The 16,310-nt window shown below is 35.8% G+C and overlaps 1 protein-coding gene across 3 annotated transcripts in view; it reads left to right on the top strand.

Moving 5' to 3' along the window:
- Positions 1–795: 795 nt before the first annotated feature.
- The window catches only part of LOC117335921 (nucleolar protein dao-5-like), a 54,458-nt gene continuing 38,943 nt past the window's right edge, over positions 796–16,310 (top strand). The window contains exon 1 of one of the 3 annotated variants that reach the window (XM_033896204.1): positions 796–957. The gene's annotated coding sequence lies outside the window, so the exon portion shown is untranslated. Of the gene's footprint in view, positions 958–3,275; positions 3,593–15,765; positions 15,978–16,310 lie in introns of those variants that run through there. The other 2 variants (XM_033896203.1, XM_033896205.1) reach the window with 2 other exon arrangements.

Below are 16,310 nucleotides of genomic sequence, written 5' to 3'. Positions count from 1 at the left end.
ACGGGAACATGGCAAAGAACCAATCCGCCATCCATGATACAGACCAGTAACATGGCAAAGCCTTAATCCGTAATCCATGATACAGACCGGGAACATGGCAAAGGCCTTAATCCGTCATCCATAATACAGACCGGGAACATGGCAAAGACCTAATCCGTAATCCATAATACAGACCGGGAACATGGCAAAGACCTAATCCGCCATCCATGATACAGATCGGGAACATGGCAAAGACCTAATCCACCATCCATAATACAGACCGGGAACATGGCAAAGACCCAATCCACCGTCCATGGTACAGACAGGGAACATGGCAAAGACCTAATCTGTCATCCATGATACAGACCGGGAACATGGCAAAGACCCAATCCACCGTCCATGATACAGACCGGGAACATGGCAAAGACCCAATCCACCGTCCATGGTACAGACAGGGAACATGGCAAAGACCTAATCTGTCATCCATGATACAGACCGGGAACATGGCAAAGACCCAATCCACCGTCCATGATACAGACCGGGAACATGGCAAAGTCCTAATCCACCATCCATGGTACAGACCACGAACATGGCAAAGTCTTAATTCAACGGGAACATGGCAAAGTCTTAATCCACCATCCATGATACAGACCAGGAACATGGCAAAGACCCAATCCACCATCCATGATACAGACCAGGAACATGGCAAAGACCTAATCCACCATCCATGATACAGACCAGGAACATGGCAAAGACCTAATTCACCATCCATGATACAGACCCGGAACATGGCAAAGTCTTAATTCAACGGGAACATGGCAAAGACCTAATCCACCATCCATGATACAGACCAGGAACATGGCAAAGACCTAATCCGCCATCCATGATACAGACCGGGAACATGGCAAAGTCTTCATTCAACGGGAACTGCTGATGATGATGGCAAAGCCTTAATCCGTCATCCATATGTCCAGATGGGTAAGTATTGAACTACTTGGACTGTTCATTTAGTATGCATATCTTCATGTACATTGGATAAAGAATAATATTGAGAGAATATGTATTGTCTTTGCTTCATCATACTGTAGAATCAATAAACAGCATACAGTGATGGGCTTCAAGATCCCTCTTAGATCTCTTGTAATCATTGATATGATCTTCATTATTTTACAATAATTGTGAACTTATATTTATTTTTGTTGACCCGTATTGATGGAAGTTCACCAAGTGTTTTATCATTGGAGGAACCCAGAGTACCTGGAGCAATCCCACATAGCCGACAGGTGACCCCATAATAGTAGGTGTTCGATCAGGGGAATTGAACCCTGGCCACCTCCCTGCTAGGTGATAGGCAAGTGTGTTACCACTGTGCCATCCAACACCTATACATATATGTCGATCCTACTGTAAAATTCAATCATATGAATGTCCTATTTGTATTAAGACTAAAGAGACTGTTTTACATATATCTACCTGTACGCGTACAGTAGAGCATTACAGCACTTAACATGTCCATGGAGGAGTGTTTTCAGGTCTGCAATCCTTCCTTTGATAATATTTTAAACTACATATATATATATCTACAGCTGTTCTTTCTGGAGGATGAATGAAAGTTTTGAAATTATAGACAAGAAAAAAGTGTTACTACTAATTTTTAGCTCACCTGGACAGAAGGTCCGATGAGCTTATGTCATAGCGTGGTGTTCGTCATCCATCCGTCCGTCATCCGTCCGTCCGTCCGTCCGTCCGACGGTCCGTCGTCTGTCAACATTTGCTTCAAATCGCTACTTGTCAAAAAGTTCTTATTGCATTTTGACCCAATTTGATCAGAAACATCCTTGGCAGAAAGGGATCAGATTTTGCATAAATGGTGACTCTGACCCCCAAGGGGCCAGAGGGGCGGGCCCAATAGGAGAAATAGAGGTAATTCCTTTAAATCGCTACTCATCATAAAGTTATGAATGGATTTGAACCCAATTTGGTCAGAAACATCATTGGCAGAAAGGGATCAGATTATGAATAAATGGTGACTCTGACCCCCAAGCGGCCGGAGGGGCGGGGCCCAATAGGGAAAATGGGGTAATGCCTTTAAATCGCTTCTAGTCATAAAGTTATGAATGGATTTTAACCTAATTTGGTCAGAAACATCCTTCGGGGAAGGGGAACAGATTTTGCATAAATGGTGACTGACCCCCAAGGGGCCAAAGCAGCGGGGTCAAATAAGGGAAATAGAGGTAATTCCTTTAAATCTCTTCTAGTCATAAAGTTATGAATGGATTTGAACCCAATTTGGTCAGAAAAATCCTTGGGGGAAGGGGAACAGATTTTGCATAAATGATGACTTTGACCCCCAAGGGGCCAAAGGGGTGGGGCCCCATAGGGGAATTAAACGCAATTCCTTTAAATCGCAACTAGTCATCAAGTTATGAATGCATGTTGTAAAAACAATCCTTATCGAGTCTGGACTTAGTTATTTCTTTAAAGCAGTTGGAATCCCCACACTATAACCATATATAGCATTGTTTGAGATTGCCAAATAAAACGAATTGAACATGAACATTATTTTGACATTTGGTCAAATCCAACCAGGTGAGCGATACAGGCCCCATGGGCCTCTTGTCATGTACGTAATATGCCTTAATTGATAAGGTTCCAAAATTTGGTGTGTCTACCTTCAAATTAGCTGGGAAGATTTGCAAGTAAGATATTGTTATATAATCTAATCCAACTATATTTACCAGTGTTCATGCAGTCTTTCTCTAAAATCATACACGAGATTATACATTCTACAACAATCTCTTATAAATACATCTATGGATAAAAATAAATGGAAAAAAACACATCCATCAAAATAAACTCAGCTTTTCGGTATTTATATTAATGCAGTATACCTATGTGTATGATAAGTAAATCTTTTATTTACAGATTAAATATCGCACTCCTTAAACATCAAGGTCAAACATTGTGTTCCAACTTTCCCCAAATTTGTTTAAATGTATGCTGCCGTTTGCATTCCTCTGAACTAATTGTATAGGGAGATTGTTAAGTAGTATAGCTTCTGTCAGGTTTCTTGTCTATATACACCTACGTATACACCATAGTAAATATAGGAACTGGTTCCTCCTAGCTATTGTATGAAGATTAGTCCTCCTTGCCATGGGCCGTATTGACATACTGGGTAATCCCATGGTATAGGGTAAGACTCGCCTTTTGTTCCGCGTCCATTCAGTTGTAGTTCCACTCGACTGACCACAACTTACACAGGTAGTCGGTAGCACTACTTACCTGTACACAGGTAATACCTACTCAGTCACAGGTAGATCGTTAGTGGGACCACTGATATATTGGTGTATGGGACGTTTTTTCTGTCACCTGTCAAATATTTTTCGGTTTAGATAGTTTTCGGAAAAACTGAAGATTTTGAAAATTCGTCAAGTGTGTTGTAATCAAGGGGATAATTCTGTGGGATATATTCATGTACTTGTGTGTTTTGAAAGTAAGTCATATTTAAGAAAATAACAAAACAAGATTTTCTCTAAGAACACCTGTATGTGGAGTAAAAGTGGCCTTGATATTAAACATCAATCATAGTATGGACTGGATATAAATACAGGTAAGAAATCATCCTTAAACAGTTTTTGGTTTTAGATATGTTTTGTTTATTTTGTTTATGAACAGATATGTTCTTATACCTTTAATTAAATGTCTGGTAACTTCGTTAGTTAGAATGTGTGCTATCCAGGCAGGCTACCTGGTCCTCACCTGAAGAGGATACAGGTGTGAGGGTAAAATAGAAAACACTATATTATAGTTAAAGAAATGTTGGCTTGTAATATGATATAGTGTTGGCTATATTACTAAACACATTATGAAAATAATAAAGTGGCTATATGTGTAGTCGAGTAGGAGTTATTGAGGACAGGAGAGAGGGTGGGGTGGGTTAGGTTAAAGGGTCTGGGTGATATTTTACAGTAGGTCTGCTGCGTTGAAATGCTTTCAATATTGGCTGTCCATTGGGTGTGAAAATGTTTTTCTGTTTGAAGGATTACTTGTCTAACCAGAAATTTTATATTTTGCTTCTTTCAATAAGATTGAAAGTATTCTTCCCAGAACTTACAAGCAAATTTGCAAGCATTTACAGTTTTGTTACATTGGACAGTCAAAAGTAGTAGTTGCTATTTAATTATTACACACTGTATGAAGTACGCGAGTCTTATTTGACGACAAATATTTTAAAAGATTATATTTAAAAATACATTCATAAATAAACTACTTGGATCAGCTGCCACATATATATAGATGAGATCAGTGGATTTCCAAAATGAAAGCATTTCTAAAAATACATAGAGTATCCAATCCAATCAAACATTGCATGATTTATAGAAAAAAAAACAATATGTCTCTTGGGATTTTTAAAGGAACAATTTATTTAAAGGAGTGGAACGAGCTAATGTGGTAGATTTTCCTCAGGGCTGATGTTTGTGTTATTGTTATGTAGGTGTGATATACTTTTCTTGTTACATAACTACCTTGTAGGTCCTACACAATATACCTAGTTAGTATACAGCTCGGTCCTTACCTCTTTGATATACCTGGCTGGAACAAGTGTGAAATTACATAGCTATAGTCATAGAAGGTCATGTGACCTGGCCCTTCAGGTCATCCGTGTAAATCGTCCCCATCGGGTAGCTGTATAGGTAGCTGACGAGATAGTGACCAGTCTAATTGATTTGTTCGATTTACTACAACCTTAGGAATGCTAAATATAAACTAGTACCTGGAGATGGTCAAGATAAGACAATCTTAATGATTAATCTTATCGATATGGAACTATGTCCCCAGTTATAGATTCCTAGACTGTCTATACACTTGTTGAATCTGAACAAATACTATGGTAGGTAGCATCTCAAAGGCACTCATGTTGTCCTCTTACTGTACACAACATTGTACCAGCTGATGGGAACAATTGCTGAATAAAATGCACCTCAAATATATACCTACTGACTCTGTGAGGCTTATATTAAAAAACAATAGTTGACTTTATTTATTTTACAAAAATTGTGAAAAAGTTACATTAACATATATTGAACACTCTTGCTGGGCTGAATGGAAGCGTGTGAGGGGTCTTACTATGGGAGGAAACTGGAGTACGGGAAAACCCACGTGGTGGGGCAGTTGACCTTCATACCTTTTCATGTCCAACAGGGAATCGAACCCCAGTCACCTAGGTGAAAGCCGAGTGTGTTACCACTGTACCACCTTACAGCTGGCATGTGGTTAACTAAGAGTTAAAGTTATCTGATCCCATAAAACTAAAAAATTCTCAGAGTATCAATGTATTTTAATGAGTTATTAATCAATGATACTCTGATGAGCACAGGACTGATATGTTATTATAATTCAAGGACATTTAGACATATTTATAGACTATTGACAAGTATCCAGTAACTATATATATATAATTCTGACTCTACTCTAGATCTCTTAATTAATTTTCATAAATCGACAAAAGCAATAAAGTATAAGGTGACATGGCCTTTGAGCCTCACAGTAATTAATTTCTATATAGATACATGAATGTCATTGGGATACAGTGGTCCCTGATGATGTATATGTTGACATAGAGTTTCCAATGACACGATTCACTGATTATCGTTATATATGGATGGCCAACTACATTGACTGTCAGTACTTCGGACATGCAGATTCCTGTAGATCTAGGTCAGATTCCTGTAGATTTAGGTCACGGTTCTACTTCAAAAAATCAAGTTTGGTGCCCTAAAAATTAGGAAACAGACCCAATTAAATGTAATGATGACATGATAGGTTGGAGTTGACAGTTGGTGACATCAGGAGTGGATCCGTGTTGATAGTCATAATTGGAGACGAGTTCTGTATTTACGTACTTTGGTGATACATCAGTGCAGGTGGGCTGAATCCTGGGGAGTTTCTGATTTACTCGCGTGACCCATAGCTATACATCTCATCAAAACATGAAAATCATCTATAGTGATGTTCATCAACAAGCACAATTATCCGCGATGGAATGTATTGGAAAAATTATATGGCATATATACAGATACTAAATATAGAACAACTTCCATGGCTGTTTATTTGGCACGTCCATTCATTACTAGGACAACATTTGGATCTTTATAATGAACGCCACGTTAATCAAATGTGATATATATAGAAGAAAATTGTTCTCCCCGATCACATTACTGGTTTCTCGTGGGTATTTATGAGAAACACCTTTATACAATTACAACCTACCCTAGTACTATCACCAACAACTTGACAATTTTTTGATAATTATCACAAATTGAAAAAGTTAAACACTTAATTTGCGACGACTAGTGCTTGCCTTAATTTGACTTTTGTGTTCATGCTTTAGATATTGTATAACATTACCTGTGACTGTATTTGGACACTAATCGTGTTGTAGCTATGAATGACACCAGGCGACATGTTACGACCTACGAGTCATTCTCACTTTGGACACTTTACAGTGTAGTACTAGTACTGTTAATACCAAGGTTCAGTAACCCTGTGATATGGTATATACTATACAAGTACACATATAACTAACACACAACTATTGGTTTGTGTTGTTTTCCCTGTTTAATGTCTGGCTGCAGTTTCATTGTGTTTCTGTACGATAACTTATTATTGGAAACTCCCTTAATTTTTCCAAAATTTAACATGTTATAGAATTTGAATGAATTAAGTTACCTTTTTACAACTATTATTCATTTGATTAGACTTCCGCCTGATTTCATTGTTGTCATTGTTGTCTTTGTTTACTTGATAAGTGAAGACAGAAGTAGGTAACCATGTATATATTATATCACAGTTACATTGACAGATCTAGTTTTCTACACTTTGTATTTAGAATGGCGACCAGAAAAGTGTCTCTATCAACATTTGACTGATCACGTGCATACATACTGCCATTAGGCTGGTGTTCACCCAATTTGTCTTAATCAATCTAATTTAGGTACTTCCCTGATATGCAAAAACAATTAAAGGTTGGTATGTAAATAAAACTGGGTTAATGTGACTACTATTGTTTTGGTTTAAGCAATTATTTTGAAAGTTAACTGGTGCAATTATATAGTATCAGCCTTCATTTTGTGACGAGATATAAGTACAGTAAGCTGAGAATTTACCTACCAATTTGACCTGTACTTATACATACTCAAGTTTGAAGGTGATATTACATTGTTGACCCCAGGTATAAAGGTGATATATGTTTGACCTTAAGTTAGAAGGTGATATTACATTGTTGACCCCAGGTATAAAGGTGATATATGTTTGACCTTAAGTTAGAAGGCGATATTACATTGTTGACCCCGCAGGTATAAAGGTGATATATGTTTGCATGACCTTAAGTTAGAAGGTGATATTACATTGTTGACCCCAGGTATAAAGGTGATATATGTTTGACCTTAAGTTAGAAGGTGATATTAAATTGTTGACCCCGCAGGTATAAAGGTGATATATATTTGACCTTAAGTTAGAAGGTGATATTACATTGTTGACCACAGATATAAAGGTGATATTATTGACCCTAAGTTTGAAGGTGTCATTATATATTGTCGACCTCAAGCTTGAAGGTGATATTCATATTGTTGACCACAAGTTTGAAGGAGATATTATGGATCTCAAGTTTCAAGGTGATACATCTGAAGTCATATATTGCAGAAATTAAAACAGCCATGGACATCTATATTGAAATAAAATGTATCAGCCTATCAGGTTTATAGAGTCCACAGCTGACCTTGACCTCTGTATCTTAACAGCAATTTATCCAGGAAACGGTACATTGCCTTTCTAATGATGAACCTCATTTTTTAGTTGTGTCTGTATAAGACAGCACTGAAGAAGTTGCTGTAATTACTGTCACAGACATCCTATATATATATACCTGTATGATCCTATATAAATAGCTGTAGGATCCTATAATGTATACTTATGGCAGCTGTGACTAATAGGTCCAGAATAACAGATGGACTACTTAATATAAATGTCATCTGATCTGGACATTTTTGACGTGATAATAAAAAAATCCACTTAAAAGAGAAATAAAAAAGAACTTTTGGGAAGTGACATATACATTGTAGTACTTGTTCATAAAAAAGGAATATCAGATAAAAACTGTCATATCTAATTGGCAGTGTTATAAGGAAGGTAATACAGTGTTTTAGTAGTTAACCCAAGATTTCATAGATTTTTTTCTGCGAAAGTTCAGTCAGTAGAGCATTTCAGACCAATGGACCTCCTGAGGTATGTATGTGGTGTGATCACTACCCAGCAGGGTTTGTGTTTCTTAGGAGGCGGAGATCACAGTTCTCTTCCTTGTCATGGTTGTGTCCTTCAGTAAAGCAGTTGCACTGCACTGGTTAATTCAGCTATACAACACCTCTCGCCTGTTCAGCAGTGAGGTAGCCACCAGCTACAACAAGTACAACAAAAGGCATACTCCACCTGATAATGACCCAGGCTACTGGTGATGGAGTGGTCAACTCTAGAATTGACCACAAAGTGATATTCAATAGTTACATTCAAATTCCTTCATCTTCACGACATATTTTGAAAAATCTTGCAGCCCATCATTGAACTTCAAGGCTGAAATAAGCACCTTTTAGCTTTGTTGAGATAATTTACTAAAAAAAACCTGGAATTTCAGGACCAATGTAGTCATACTGATGTATTAGCATCAGAACTGTAGACTCTTCATGAATATTTACAAGGGATACAAAACTCTGACAATGGTTTTAACCTTAAGAAATCTAGACCATTTTCAGTATCTTCAAAGCAGTATTAAGACTGATATTACAGCTTTACACATAGATTGTTATAAGCGTCTAGCAGCTGTTGAAAAGAGATACTTTCTTCTTCAGGCTGTGAGAACATAAATTTACCCTGTGACATGCTTTTCATTTGAATGTGGATAACATCACCATATTGATTCCTACAGTTTGATGTGGAAATCCTTCACACAGCTTTAATGATCTCACTATTGAGTATATCAATACTTTGTATAGCCTAGGACACTCCTAGTTTACCATAGACAATACGGTATCCGTCATATGTTATCATTCGCTGGGATAACAAAAATAGGAATAGGAATTAGAACTGTGATGTAAAACCTGGTCAAAACTAGTTAGAAGTAGAGACATTTTCAATTGCAGCTTTAATCAAATATGTGGGCATTCTTAACAACAGTTACTGTATGGTACAATTATATATGAGCACTCGTTAGAATTAATACGGTACACATTTGTTTGGCTGTGCTTTGTCAACTCTAGCATACATAATGTGTTACAGTAGGATTATATAAAATTGCAAAATCTATTTTGAAAAATACAAATCAAACTGAAAAATAATCCTGACGTGCCATGTTTTATGGATTTTTGTATTAAAATCAGCGGAGACAGCTTGAAGTTTAACTGAGCGAGAAAAAAATCTACATTTATTTGAATGTCACTACAAGTGAACTATGTATAGATAAACAAGAAAAAGGAGTTTGTATGTAAATATTTCAAAGTACATTGTCTCATCTCCTGGTGTTGTGGTTAACTGTCATCACAATTTGTTTTAATTGTACATGTCAAAGTATTTTATACGGTCAATAGCCTCATTAGATGCAATTAGTGGTGAGTTGTGTTGGAGAGGTTGGCCACTTTATTTCATAGCAATGTGAAACATGACATGTTCGTTCCATCAGACAATTAATCTTCTACAGTGTTTCTGATGTTTTGGTTCGTCAGTACGATGGACATAAGAAAACTCCAAACCCATGATTGGGTTCATAATTTTGTTAGTGAATTTATTGAAGAATGAACATAAAAACAATCCCGCTGTTGTCCTGATCCACATCAACAATATTTATAGTTATTATTTTTATCGGACATCATTGTCTTGATTTGGTAGTAGCAAGCCAGGGCTGTAAAGATTGTAAACATAACTGATACAGATATTGGAATCAATCTTCCCTGGATTTGTCTGGAAAGTTTTGTTTTAAAACCCACATTAAATTTTTTTTTTTGATTTAGGGATTCTCCAAACAGACCATTTTAAAGGGAATTTTCACAGAATATTTTCTGTATATTTAAAAAATATTTACACATCTGTCTGTCTGTCATAGAATAATTTTACAATATAGGCCAGACAGAGACTCCGAGATTCTGTTTATGATAACAGTGCATCAGGTGCCCCTGATAATTCCACAGGTTGCACGTTTATCATGTTTCCTGGGTTAAAGGAGGTGAGCAGAGTATTGTACTATAGCCGTGTCTACTGTCCTGTTTACCTGTCGATGGCACTACCTGATGGAACTTCCTGGACACGATCTTCCTTAAAACCTCGTCAACAAGTCGCCATCAACAGGTCGGCTGATGGATATGGCATCCGATAATCAGAACAGGATATATCTTGTAACCTCCAGGTATATACCTCGGTACCTGTGAATTTAATTAAAGTCTTGTCAGCATTCTAAACACACTCTCTGGTATAGATCTCTGCTTATTTAAGGTATATAAAGTTGTTTTAAGTTTAAAAAAAAATATAGACCTGGTATATATATAAAAAAAACTCTTGTGTATTAAAATATCTGTATCTGTACCTCTTGTTATATGAAAATGTACAATAAAAACAAAACCCTAGTAATAGAAGTTTTTGTTGAGAAAGCATTTAACTTCAATAAATAATAATAACAATGGTACTAAACTCGGGGCATTATGCCTATATATATCCATATCACAAAGGTTAACATCAGGTTATATGATGACTTCCCGAATTTGGTCATTATTATCTATCTCGTGGTTAAAAAAGCATTCAGGTAGGGCCCCAAATGTTTATCGAATCAGGAATCAAATATTTTGACTGTTGGTGGCATAACCACGGCATCAGGAAGAGAGTTGCAATGATTTACAATCCTTTTACGGAGAGAATATTTCCTCCAGTACAGTCTACTTCTTTGTTTTGTGTGCCCTCTTGTTCTTTTGACTTGAATTCAATTTTCGTCTGCAAGCAGAAGGACAAATGAAATATTTTCCCCTTAAAGTCAGCGAAATTTTCCATTTCTTCTTTTTCTAATGAAACTTCAAAAAATGAGGATGAGAAGATGTCAACTTGTCAAAGTATTTCTTTGCATCCAAGATGGCCTTTGCTGTGTCTGATCTAATATTTGTATATTGTTCTTTTTACTTGGCATTGTCAATATATTTTCCGCTTTTTTCTCAGCCATGCTTCAAGGTATGTTGGTGAAAGTTGGTATGTGACTTCATGAGTATAGCTACAGATCAAGTTAGAGTTTCAGGGTTTTGGGGTCAAGGTCATGCAAGGTCACTTGTTATTATTTTAGTGGGAGTTGGTAGTGGACATAGTTTTCTTTACCTTTGTTAACATTTGTGTAGGTAATTTACTGTATGTACATGTTTGAGCTTATGTCTTCTGATCAGTTTGTACCTGTGGTCATTTAATCTGTATGGCAATGTATCCTTCAATATACGGTTGTCTGATTCAAAACTTAAGTTGCTAATTGCTGGAAAAGATTTTTAAAAATATGTAAGCAGTCTGGTTGTTACTGTGTGTGTGGTAAGTGGATAACAAATATATAACATAAGTATGTATTCTGGTAATGGTTTAAAGGTAACCATATAAAGATATATATGTTACACTGGAAAATTCAAGTCTGTTCAAGACCACTTTAATGGTGATCAATAATTTAACTCATAAGGAGACTTAATCAGAATAAATTATCATAGCTAGTCAAGATTTGAAAATAATATAATGCTAGCCTTTCTAGAATTCCAGACTGCTCTCAAAGAGATTTGTGTTATAAGTTCTAATGATTTCAAAACTATTGTTAAACAAATTTGAAGAACAATATACATTAACAAGTTAAAAAAAACAATAAACAAAAAAAGAAAAAGAAAGAAAAGAAAAAAGTTTTAATTCTCTACAACTATAAACATGTAGATGTGATATTCCATTTTAGTACACTCTGTAGTCACTCAACTGTAAACCTTTGCTTCATACTTGATGATTTATATGGGTAGGTTTTTATGACCATGGACAATTTGGCATAACTCAGTACATAGTATAAAAACGGGAAAGTTATAAATGAGGTAATACACACGAATACACATCCATCCACCCATATCAGACTGTTCCGCTCCAGTGAATCTTCCCAAGCTCTTTGATAATCATCCACACATCATTCCACCCATACAACTTAGGACTGTGAATCATAACAGGAAATAACTGGTATTTATCAAAAGTCATGTACTCGTTTATTTATAAAGGTAAACTTTCTCTTAGATAGAGTACAGGTATGTATTTATGTTGATAAAATATAGGATAATTTTGTTCAGAACCATTTTTGGAAAAGATTGTTAACGTTTTGTGATATTTACAGAACTTAAAATAAGGTTGAGATGTTACTGTATCTTTCTTCAAATAGGTCACTGGCTCAATCCACACAGAGAGAATATGACTTTGGCTCAAGGCTACTGAATAAATTACTACCTGGTCATGAAAGTGTGAATATAACTTAACTTCTTCGTTTTTTGAAAAATCATCAATTTTGTAATGGTAAACTACAATTAAGTTATTCACAAAAAAATATAATGGTAAACTACAATTAAGTTATTCACAAAAAAACTGGCTACCCAAACTGTATATATAATGGCAAACTTTTACGATAGGGAAGGGGGCTTATTTGAGGATAAATATGTTACTAAACTTTCGCACTATAGGGAAAAGGGGGCTTTTTTGAGGATAAATATGTTACTAAACTTTCGCACATTATAGGGAAAAGGGGGCTTATTTGAGGATAAAAATATGTTACTAAACTTTCGCACTATAGGGAAAAGGTGGCTTATTTGAGGATAAATATGTTACTTAAAACTTTCGCACATTATAGGGAAAAGGGGGCTTATTTGAGGATAAATATGTTACTAAACTTTCGCACTATATGGAAAAGGGAGCTTATTTGAGGATAAATATGTTACTAAACTTTCGCACTATATGGAAAAGGGAGCTTATTTGAGGATAAATATGTTACTAAACTTTTGCACTGTAGGGAAGGGGGCATATTTGAGGATAACTAAGGTACACAGGACTGACTGCCATTCATTTGTGATTTTGCTGAAACAGGACCTTTGAAGGTACTGATATTAGCTAGTGTATATTGATAATTTTATAACTGTAATCATAGGTAACATTGGACTAAAAGTTGACAACAGACACCAGGAATGTACTCGTACAGTCTGTACTGTGAGTGAGTACTGTGACAGTTCTGTACTGTGAGTGAGTACTGTGACAGTTCTGTATTGGTTTGCCATGACCTGTTATAGTTAGGACATATATTGTTAGATGTTCCAACACCAGGGAACAATAGATTACTTTATTGGCTTATGTCCTTGCTACTTAAACATCTGGTAAATTGAAGCGTACTTATGACAGTCCAACCTATAGACAATGTACGTGTTCTTTGGTATACATATTGTACATGTATAATACATTTTGTACATATATCTTTAGTTTTGTAGATTTAACTTATCTGTTTAGTAATCCAACTGGTTCTAAACATTTATCAGACGATAGTGTGGTTCTGGATCATTATAACCAGTAAATCATAGCCAACCAGATCTAGAGGGTATGCAGTTTTTCTAACCTAGCTGAATCTTATTCAGGTAGGGTTGTGTGGGTGAGCAGTAATTGGCCAGGATATCAACTTATCATATCTGAAGGAAATACACATAATTGTTTGTTCGTGACCAAAATCTGAATTTCATTGATACTCACCCATACAGTAACCACCCATATAGGTTGGGGAGGTGTCCTAGCTGTATATTCAGATTTGATTATAAAGATTTTCAGATAAACTTTTTCAATAAAAATCAAGACTAATGAGATGATACTAGTGGTATAAAGTATATAATTCAGATAAAATGGTAGAATGGTAATATAAGTCTGTTTATTTTTACTGGGTAACTTAAAAAATAGTGTATCACTTTACCAGCTTTAGACATATATAATTTACATAAATTCGTACAAAGGCGTATTCAGTTTAGCTTTATAATTATAATGTGTGCTTTTTGTTTATTTTGGAAATGTGGCCAAAATTGGTCCTTACAACATATACTCCTTTGGCAACAGCAGCAGTTTTATTTGACCTGGCAGTTAATTAATTCACTAGATTAAGTTTTAAAGATTTACATGTTACTTTGTAATCTAGTACTGAATTGGTTGTGTATTGTTATAAAGTGTTTACATTTAGGTTATAGAATTCCGCGTGGAGTTGGTATTATTAGCGAGGCGTCAATCATTGGCCAGCGACTGTACTTCATTAAATTACCTATCTTAACTTGTCGATATACTTACCTTAATCACTAATAACACCTATTAACATGGAGTTTAATCTCCCTGTATCTATTTATAGATTGTGTTGGCTATCGGTGAGTAATTGATCATAAAGTAAACAAGGATTCTGGTCCACTAAAGATATCTGCATTAGTCTGTGACATTAACTATAGCCATTAATTATAGCTGTTTAGATTAAGTTATATTCATATGTCCACCGAAGGTGTCGCAGAATAATAGGAAAACACACTTATCAATTAAATTTTTCATCCTGCCGCTTGAAAGTAAGTTTCTTTATCTTAATTGGGGCTGTTACAAAATTCAGTTCCTGAATTCAAGAAACATTTTCAAATGTCAAATATATATACTGATATGAAATTTTTTATGTTTGATCATTTTTGGGTTTGATTTCTTGAATACAAAAATTTTAGATTAATTTATAATTTTACACAATCTCTGTCGTATATCTTGATCAGTAAGATAACCTAGTTATATAAAATTCCAGATGTTTATGAATTCTTTTAGTTCAACAGTTAATTCTCTTTGATAAAAGAAACTCATCTATATTCATTACACATGGCTATGGTTTGGAACAAAATTGATTTTAATCAAAGTCAATCATAACTTGTTGAGCAACGGTTCATCCTCTGTATATGTATGTTGTATGACGCAACATGTTTCGATATTAAATATCATTATTTATAATCAATGGAGTACAAACAGAAGTTTTTGTTGATATTGATTGTTAACATTCTGCTTTATTTATTCCATCGACAAAAATACAGACAAATTGTATAATATATACATCAGGTTTGACCAATAATCATTTTAGGACACTGGTCATGTGTAAGATCAATTGTCTAAGATATTGGCTAGCTATCAAAAAACATTCATTGAATCTTGGGTGGAGTTTTCGTTTAACTGTACAAATTGAATGGAAGGGTGGAGCATATAATCTCAATTGTTAGAAAACGTGTCTTTTTTTTGTTTAGTCTGACTCATACGAATGTTTTAAAACATTTATTGAACATAGATCAGTCGCCCATACGTGTACTACTTAAGTTTTGGTGTTACACAATTAAGCAGTGTAATTGGCGGACGGTGTTTGTAGTGGACACAAGATTAGAGGGTGACAATGGGGTCGTGACAGGAGGAGCCCACACACGGCAGCTTCACGCCCCACGGATCACCACAGCTACACGCTACACTGAACATCGGTGATTCCGTGTACCTGGCCCACCTGACGCTGGTTGTGTTGGTCATTTATTTGGGGACGATGGCTTGACATTATCCCTCACCCTTACAATAAACACAGTTTTAGACGTATTCGGTCATGTGTGTGTGTTTCTCCCTCAGTGGATCGAACATGACAAGCTTCCCCAGAATGAAGCTGATCTTCCTTATCTGTCACATCGGCCAGTTTATAAGGTAGTGTTCTATGGACCAAGTATCTTTATACTGTTCTCAATACTTCTCAACACGGTCATCAAGGCTCTATGCCTCTACACCACCACATCTTCTTGGAATAAGAAAATTGATATTTGTAATTTTCAAACAGATTGAATTTCATTTCTTTGATTGTGTTTGTGAAGTACAAATTATAGCTGATGGACAAATCAATGCAGGTATGATTTATTCAACATTTGGAAAATATTAGGTTAGTTGGTGATAGTGTAGATTTTTCTGAGTGTTATGACTTAGCCCTGTCTGGATCTCTGACTATCTGGACAGGTAGATACGTCTGACTATCGGAACAGGTAGATATCCTGTCAGATCTCTGACTATCGGGACAGGTAGATATCCTAGCTGTCATATGTCTGACTATCTGGACAGGTAGATATCCTGTCATATGTCTGACTATCTGGACAGGTAGATATCCTGTCAGATGTCTGACTATCTGGACAGGTAGATACACTGTCATATGTCTGACTATCTGGACAGGTAGATATCCTGTCTGG

This window comes from Pecten maximus, chromosome 10 (genome assembly GCF_902652985.1).
Source record: "Pecten maximus chromosome 10, xPecMax1.1, whole genome shotgun sequence".
Lineage (NCBI taxonomy): Eukaryota > Metazoa > Mollusca > Bivalvia > Pectinida > Pectinidae > Pecten > Pecten maximus.
This window is presented reverse-complemented; position numbering and strand designations above follow the sequence as displayed.